Genomic DNA, 9,476 nt, shown 5'->3' on the forward strand with positions numbered 1-9,476 from the left:
TGATGAGCCACTGAGTTGCCACAGTGGCAAAGGAATTAAAATGAAGATGGGTGGAGGAGGCTAAGAAATAATTTCTAGAAGCTGGTAACAGATCAGGTGTGGAGGGTAAGGGAAAGAAGGGAAGATAGCTGGACTTTCTAGCCTGGGAAACTGGGACAGGAGGGATAAAATTCTGCCTTTAGCCTCATTCCAGAACTCCTACTTCCTCTTCACCAACAGTATTGCCTTGGCATCACAACTAGCCAGCCGTTCTCCTTACAAATTTGCATTATCTGGAGGAAATAGCACCAACAATATAAAACCACAGTGGTAAATGTGCTGATAGAGGTGACTGTAATGTGAGATAGGGACAAAGAAACAAACAAAAAAAAACTAAACCAATTCTTTGAAAGATATGGCACTGTCTCAAGAATGAATATGGTGGTACTTAAAATCCTCACTACTGAGCACTTTTTTTCACTAGGAGCCTTTGTTCAAACAAGTATTGCCACCTTCCAGCTGACATTTCCTCCTATTTGGATCTACTATGATAATTAGTCATTTCTGTGCCAAACAGACGTACATGCTGTGTCATGAAATAAGACATTGATGGAGACCTGTGGCCTTGAACTAGTCTGTGTAACCTCTGAAGGTGATCGTTTCAGGTTTAACCTCTGAAGGTGATCATTTCAGATTTAAATTACTAATCACAAATTTAACCTAAGTCGTCTTGTATCACTCAATAGTATAATCACGTGCAACAGGAGTGAGGAAGTTGGATAGACCATTGATTCTCAAATTTTATCCATCATGAGAATCACCTGGGGGGGGTGCGGTTATTAAAACACAGATGACTGGGCCCCAGCTCCAAGGATTCTGAGTCAGTAAGTCTGGAATGGGGCTTGTAATATGCATTTCTAACAAGTTCCTGAGTGATGGTGATGCTACTCATTTGAAGACCGCACTTTGAGAATCACTGTCATAGAATAATATTTCTCTTATTACTAGAGAAAGTGTTCTTTAAAGTATTGCATTTTAAATCCAAATGTAGAGCAATAGCTGTGAGACTGGGATATTCCTTCATCCTTGTCATTGCCAGGAGGGCAATTTCACACTCTTCTGAACCTCTAAGAGATGTAATCCTTGGGTGAAGTGTTAATTAACCAAATCACTAGTGAAACAGAGAAAATATGGAAAGGAGAAACAAAGAAATGCAGTTTCTAGGTCTGTGTCCTGGAAATGTAGTTCTGGCTTTTATGAAAGGAATATTTTTAGACACCCAACTAAACACTTATTTTCTGCATCTATTGTTATTCACTAAAATGGTCAGGTAAGCCTTGATGTTTTAACTGTAGGGTAGTCAGGGAAGAGGATAGAAGACCTATTTGCAGGCAATTTCTCCAAATGTTTATGTAAATCTTGAGCTGTTTGCCCTTACATATCATTTCAAATTTAACTGACTTTTTTCTATATTAAGGGTTTTTAAAATACATACGTGTGTGTATGTGTGTTTTATTAAAGTTAATTTACCAATTTTGAGAGAAACAGTGACAGCATGAATGGGGGGAAGGGCTGAGAGAATAAGGGAGAAAGAATCCCAAGCAGGCTTTCTGCTGACAGCAGTGAACCTGATGTGGGGCTCAAACCCATGAAGGTACAAGATCATGGACCTCTGCTGAAACCAAGAGTTGCAGGCTTAACCTACTCAGTCATGCAGGCACCGCTGTATGTTTTTTTCAGGGAAGCAAATCTCAAAATCTAAGACACCTTTCGATAATTTACCAGTCCATCATGTGATATGGAAAATTGTTCGTGCTTGAGATACTCATTTCATGCTAAATTTTTTACAATGTAGTATTTTCACATCAATCTATTAAAGATTATTTTCCACTAAAACAGTTTCTCTAATATATTTGTGAACACTATCTCTGCAAACAAAACCAAACCAAAAGAGTCATCTTCTCTAAAGAAGTTTTTTGATGATGAAACTTTCATGGGTCTTTTGTCAATGACAAGAATGGCACCTGGAACACAGTAGGCATTTTATTTCTTTGTTCAGTGACAGGCTACAAATGAGGCTGTACTACCTTAACCACTGTGGACATTACTCTCATGCATTTTGGCTTCCCAGAAAAATTGAGTGCCTTAATACAAAATTTTTATTTGGAAAATGGCTGCATGAAGTGGTCAGATAATTGGTGAGCTTAACAGCATAGTATGAATTTCAGTGGTATAGATCATCATTATATAAGTGGAAACAATATAAGATGGGTCTCTACTCACAAAAATATATTGATAAAACTCCCTCAATATTTCTAAAAGATATATTTATATACTTTTAATTTAGCAGGTAAAAGTTCAACAGAATGCCACTTAAAAATGATCAGTGGAGGGGCACCTGGGTGGCTCAGTGAGTTGAGCATCTGACTTTGGCTTAGGTCATGATTTTGTCTTTGGTGAGATCAAGCCCCACATCAGGCTCACTGCTCTCAGCACTGAGCCTGCTTTGGATCCTTTTTCTTCTCTCTGCTCCTACCCTGCTCGCTCTCTCTCAAAAATAAACATTAAAAAAAGATCAGTGGACATTTTTCTCTACTGTCTTGGTCTTCACCTATCCCTTACAGTGTTTTTGTTTTAGCAATTGTAGGGGAGAAAAACATTTTCCTTTTAGGGTCCCTGAGTGGATCTGAAAATTAAACATACAAAAGAGATTAACAAAAAAAAGGATGCAATTTGTGTTGAATCTTTACACAGGAGCTTTCACAAGAGAATGAAGGCTTGAAGTGACCGTAGCAGGAAGTTTTTATACCTTTTAGACAAAGAAACAATACTTTGGTGAGGAATTGGCAAGACACCGATTTAGGCTGGGGTAGTAAATGGTGAAGTAACTAGGAAGGTAAGAGTGATAAGAGTTTAGCAGGGTTTTTTTATACAGATTTCTCGGCCCCCAGTTCCCAGTCTTTAGTAATGGGAATGTTTTCTTTCCCTCTGGTACAGGGCGGATATCTTTCATATGGGAGTTTTATGACCAGTTTCTGAGAAGAAGGCAAGAGGTCTGGTCAGAATGACCTTCCCACCTGTGCCATTTTCTAGAATTCCTTCAGCTTAAGATATTCATTGTGCCCATGTGCCATATTTGGGAGTGGTGTGCCCATGTGCCGTATTTGGAAGTGTTGGTGGGGTCCAGAGCAGACGGCCAAGGAAGAATTCTTGAAGATGTCTTTGATACAAAAGGTGGTTTTATTAAATCACAGGGACAGGATCCATGGGCAGAAAGAGCTGCATTGGGGTTGTGAGGAGTGGCTGATTATATACTGTGGAGTAAAGGCAAAAGGGAGTTTTCCACAAGGACTTTGATTTGTTAAGGAGGAGTCCTAAGACACTGGAAGCCTATTGTCAAGCTAAGGTTGTTTTTTTCTCTAGTAGAGCATTAACATTAAGACTATAGGGAGTTCCTGGAGAAATGTGTTTTGCCTCAAGTATTTGTCAATGGGCTGCAGGTTATAAAGAAATTTAATTTTAGGGGATCCTGGATGATTCAGTTGGTTGAGCGTCCGACTTTGGCTCAGGTCATGATCTCACAGTTAGTGAGTTTGAGCCCCACATCAGGCTCTCTGTGGTCAGCACAGAGCCCACTTTGGATCTTCTGCCCCCCCCCCCCGCACCTCTCCTGCTCACATTCTCTCTCTCTCAAAAATAACTAAAAACTTTAAAAAAAATTTTTTTAAGAAATTTAATTTTATTTACCATTCTCTTTTTGCCTTTGTTCCCTATGTTACTGTGGAGCAGAGCGTGATGTTGGGGCTCCAGGAAACTGAGTCTATAGGTTTCTGGAGATGAGGCTGTTGATATAATTTATTAAGACATTAGTAAAGTGATGGAGACTCATGTCCTGCAGGACTGTGATCTCTATCAGTTAACCATTTGTTTTCTTTCATTTGTCCTTGGACAGCCAGGAGTGCCTGAAGAATATCACATGTATCACACCTGGGGGGCGTGGTGCTAGCTTGTGCTTTGCCCTCAGCTTGCTTTACACTCCCTCACCAGTAGTGTGATAGAGTCCCCCAGCCCAAGGAATGTGGTCAAAAACCCCAAGATGATGGAAGGCAACCTGGCTATGTGCATATACATGACTTTCCTCACGATTCTGTAACATAAGACCATCCAATCACACTATGTGTCTGTATGGGAGACAAAGAAGTAGAAATCATATAAAAGGTTACACCCCTGCTGTGCTCAGGACTCAGTTTTTGGGGAAGAACCCACTAAGCCCATGCAGGCGCGATGAATACGGTTGTTTACTCGACAAAGAAAGCCTTGGTGTCCCATCTCTTTGTGCAAGAATCCTGCTATATTTCCTGGGGGCTCACGTCTGGGATTTGGAGAGGGTGCATTTCCACCTCCTTTGTTGCTGGGGTGCGAACCTTGGAGCACCAGAAGGAGTGACCTTGCCTGGCGCCAGTGGGCCCCTTGATCCACAGGAGACTAGCCCCTCCCAGCACCCCAGGGCGAGTACCCTGTATGCACAACAGAACCCGGTGAGGCCCAGGAACCAGCTCAGGGAGCGCCTCCCATCAGACTGGTAAGAACCCAGGTTCATTTTGGTACACTTGCTCCTAAGAGGCAGAAGGGGAGCCTGATCACCTCCCAGAGTTGCTCACATAGTTCATAAGGAATAAGAAAGAAGCTGCAACTCCCAAGGTGCTGGGTGTTGGGTGGCAGGTTGGAGTTGCTGTGTGACTGTTTGTGAATGAGACACCAGAAAGGTTCTGACCTGACCAAGGGCTAAAGTGAGTGTTGAGTCCCTGTCTGCAGTTCCATGGTGACCTCATATGGCTTTAGGCGGCATTGACTTGCTCTGGAGTCTGATCTGGGTCAGAGAGTTGTCCTGAACCTACCAATGCTAACAGGCACCTGAGATATTTCTGAGAGGAGAGCGGCCGGAAACAGGTGAAGCGAGTGTGCTTCCTCTCTAAATTAGCTCCTTCCTTCCCCCTTTTTCCTCTCATGTGCATGAAAGTTGTCCATTAGGGGAAGGAAATGGATGGAAAGCAAAGTGAACAGACTCCCCTAGAGTGTATGTTGAGGAATTTCAAAAAGGGATATTCAGGACATGATGGTATGAAATTAACTCCTGGAAAGCTCTAGACATTACCAATTTCCTTACATTGATTGTTGGCAAGACCTGGTTCTATTCAGGCCACCTTGGCTGAAAGTCTGTATTGAAGAGAACTGTAAAGTTATGATGGTTCACCTCATGGCTTCCTCCAAATGCTGGCCAAAAATGGAAAAACCCATACTGTTGGGAGAGCTTAAGGAGACCCCCCTGCATTATGTCCCACAGTACCCATCACTGCCACCTCTGCCCCCAGCCGCCCCAGCTGCCAAAACCTCACTGGAGCCTGCCCTTAGTCCCAAGGCCTACTCATCTCTACCACCTCCAGCCTCTCCTGATGTGACCAGCTTGCCTGGAACAGTGGTCCTAACCCCATACACCTCTCCCGGAAGGCACCTAGAAGATTAGGCCAGTGGAGGCAGTCCTTCCTGCAACCACACCGGGGAGCCCTACAGATGCTACTGAGGGAAACTAGTCAGGGACCTGACAATTATGATCAAGGAGGCCAGCGTGTTTTTGTGTACCAACCATTTACCACTACGGATCTCCTAAATTGGAAGTGCCACATGCCCTCCTATACAGAAAAGCCCCAGGCTGTGCTTGAACTAATGCCATCCGTAATTCAAACCCATAAACCTACCTGGACAGACTGCCGCCAACTCCTCCTGACCCTCTTTGACGTGGAGGAGTGTCGCTGATTATCCAGGTGGCCCTAAATTGGTTAGAGGAGAATGCCCTGCTGGGACACTAGACACCCAGGTTTATGCTTGGGCTCACTTCCCTGGAGAGGAGCCCAAATGGGACCCAGATAACTCAAGTGTAGATGGAGGGTTCTCAAGGATTGAACAGTATCAAGAAGCCCTTCTAAATGGCATGAAGGGAGTAGGGGAAAAGACCATAAATAGGAGTGAAACATTGGAAGTGCTCCACGGACCTAGAGAGAGCCCGAGCCAGTTCTCTGAGAGACTATGGGAGGCATTTCATCTTTACAACCCTTTTGATCCAGAGGTGCCCATTAACCAGCAGGTGGTCAATGCAACTTTCGTAGGTCAGGCCCAAGGGGACTTCTGGCACAAGCTGCAAAAGCTAGAGGCTCGCTGGCATGAATGCCAGTCAGTTGCTGGTAGTAGCAACTCAGGTGTTTGTCAGCCATGACCAGGCGGCACAGAGGGAAGAATGCCGGAAGATGCAGAAAAAGGCAGACTTGTTAGCTGCTGCCTTGGTGGAGTAGTTGGAACACTCCCAGAAAGGTGCCCTGCAGGGATGGGGTCAAGGCCAAAAAGGGGAACAGTTGGGAGGAGGATCTTGCCCCAACCAAAGTTATGGAACCACTGTGCTTACCATCATGAGTAAGCACCAAATGAGTGCCCCAGGGGACGAATAATTCTCAGCGGAGCCCCAAGCAGAAAGAAAGAGGCTGTGTGGTCCAGGGCAGATACCAACCAACATCATGGCTGCACAGGGCCCCTGAAGATCGTTTTGTGGTGCTAGCTGCCATGGAGGACTATGAGGAAGACTAGGACAGACCAGGCTCTATTTTGTTAGGTCCCCAAGAGCCTCTGGTCCTAATGAATGTGGGGGGCTGACCCATCGACTTCATGGTTGATACTGGGGAGCACTTGGTGGTGACCCAACCCGTGGGCCCCCTCTCACAGAGACAAGCCACCATTGTGGGGGCTACAGGCAATCGGACATGCCATCCCTTCCTTCTGCCTCAGCAATTCAATTTAGGCCACCATGAAGTCACCCATGAATTCCTATACTTCACCAACTGCCCCATGGCTCTAATGGGCCGTGGCCTATTAGGAAAGCTGCAGGCCCAGATAACTTTCACCTCTCGGGGACAAGCTGCCCTGACCCTACAGAAACCAGAAGCAAAGATTATGGCTCTCAAGATTTCCCAAGGAGAAAACTGGCATCTCTCCAGTCTCAAGGAGGAACCACACCTGGTGCCTGAGCTTCCCTTTAGGATGCCTGGGGTGTGGGCTGAAGGCAGCCTACCAGGACTGGCCTGAAACATACCCCTGTGGTTGTGGAGCTGAAGCCCGGGGCAGAGCCCACCTGCCAGAGACAGTACTTCATCCCTCACAAGGCACAGATCAGGATCCAGAAGCACCTGGAAAGGCTTTTAAAGGATGGGATCCTCTGGCCAAGCCAGTTGTCTTGGAACACACCCCTCTTATCTGTTCAAAAGCCTGGCACAGACGACTGCTGGTCGGTTCAGGACCTGTAAGCAGTAACTCAGGCCACCATCACCACACGCCCAGTGGGCCCGAACCCCTGTGCACTTTTGGGGCTCATCCCTGCCAAAGCCGCCTTCTTCACCTGTTTGGATCTCTAAGATGCCTTCTTCTGCGTCTGTGTGGCCTCCCAGAGCCAATTGATCTTTGCCTTCCAGTCGGAGAATCCTGAAAATGGTGAAAAGGGCCAGTTGACGTGGAGCAGATTACCTCAGGGGTCCAAAAACTCCCCAGCCATTTTTGGCACTGCATTAGCCTCTGAGTTGAAAGCCTTCCCAGCGGATCAATATGGTTGTGTCCTGCTTCAGTACCTAGACAACTTACTGCTGGCCGGAGGGTCCCCAGAGGTTTGCATGAAAAGGACTCCGCAGCTTTTACCCTCCTATGGGAAACAGGCCACAAGGTCTCAAGGAAAAAGGCCCAAACCCGTCAAGAGAAAGTCAAATATTTTGGCTTCCACCTGTCCCAGGGGCAGTGCCAACTCGGTCCAGAGAGGAAGCAGGGCGTTTTTTCAATCCCAGCCCCATCAACCCGACACCATGTTCAGGAGTTTGTGAGGTCTGCAGGTTTCTGTAGGACCTGGATACCTAACTTTTCAGTCCTGGCAAAACTCCTCTATGAAACCACAGATGGGGAAGAGTGGGAGCCCCTGTTGTGGGAATCAGCACAGCAGAAGGCCTTTGAGGAAATAAAGCAAGCCCTCACTAATGCTCCTGCTTTGGGGCTCCCAGACATGACCAAGCCTTTTTTCCTGTATTTCCACAAGTACACTGGCATTGTGGTGGGAGTCCTAACCCAGATGTTCGGGTCATGGCATTGCCCAGTGGCATATCTTTCCAAGAAGCTTGACCCTGTTGCCACCTATGGGCACTTGTGGCCACGACCCTTATAGTGTCTGAGGCTGACAAGTTAACTCTGGGACAAAAATTGACAATCCGGGTACCACATTCAGTATCGACCTTAATGGAATATAAGGGTCAATACTGGCTAACCAATGTTAGGATGGTCAGACATTAGGGAATGCTATGTGAGAACGTTCTCCCAGAAGTAGTGAGGGCCTTAAACCTTGCAACCCTGCTGCCTGTCAGGCCAGGCCAGCCAGATCATGACTCCATTGAAGTCATGGATGAGGTGTTCTCCAGCCGACCAGACTTAAGGGACCAGCCCCTCAAGGACCCCGATGCTGAGTATTTCACTGAAGGTAGCAGTTTTATGAAAAAGGGAGAGTGCCTTGCAGGTTACTCCATGGTGACCCTGAATTCTGTCGTTGAGGCCAAGCCCCTGCCAAAGGGGACTTCAGCACAAAAGGCAGAGCTCATTGCCCTGAGACCTCCAACTGGCAGCAGGGATATGTGTTAATGTATACACAGACTATAAGTATGCCTTCACCACCCTCTACGTACATGGGGCTTTATATAAAGAAAAGTGTTTAATAAACTCAGGAGGGAAACACATAAAGTGTGGTAAGGAAATTCTTGAACTCTTAGATGCCTTGTGGGCCCCTAAAAGGGTGGAAGTCATGCATTGTCCGGGACATCAAAGGGGAGACACGACGGCTGCTCAGGGAAACTGTAAGGCAGACGGAGAGACAAAGCTTGCGACCTCCAAAGGAACAGCGGAATCAGCGGCTTTAACCACCACACTGGTCCCTAGTCCACCTGCAGAATGGGACCTAATTAATCACAACATGAAAGTTCAAGACTGAAAATGGAAGCTACCTCCCAGGTGGATGGTGGAAATTTGAAGATTTGAAGTAGCAATTCCTGAGGCCCTGGCTCCAGCTTTTGTCAAGCAGTTCCATCAGGAAACCCATATTGGCCGGACAGCAATCAATACTATGTTGAGCCAACGTTTCTATGCCCCTCAACTTTCCAGAATAGCCTAAGCAGTATGCAAGCAATGTGAAATGTGTGCCAAGAATAACCCACGTCAGGGACCCAAGGCCACTCCTGGGGTGCAGAGTATGGGGGGAACCCCATTTGAAAACATGGTGGACTTCACTGAACTTCCCCAGGTCCGAGGCTGCAAATATCTGTTGGTCTTTGTGTGCACTTTCTCAGGCTGGGTGGAAGCCTTCCCTACTCGCACAGAAAAGCCACATGAAGTGGCCCGACTTCTAAAAGAAATCATTCCTTGATTGG

The sequence above is a fragment of the Panthera uncia genome, chromosome X, assembly GCF_023721935.1.
Source record: "Panthera uncia isolate 11264 chromosome X, Puncia_PCG_1.0, whole genome shotgun sequence".
Taxonomy (NCBI): Eukaryota; Metazoa; Chordata; class Mammalia; order Carnivora; family Felidae; genus Panthera; species Panthera uncia.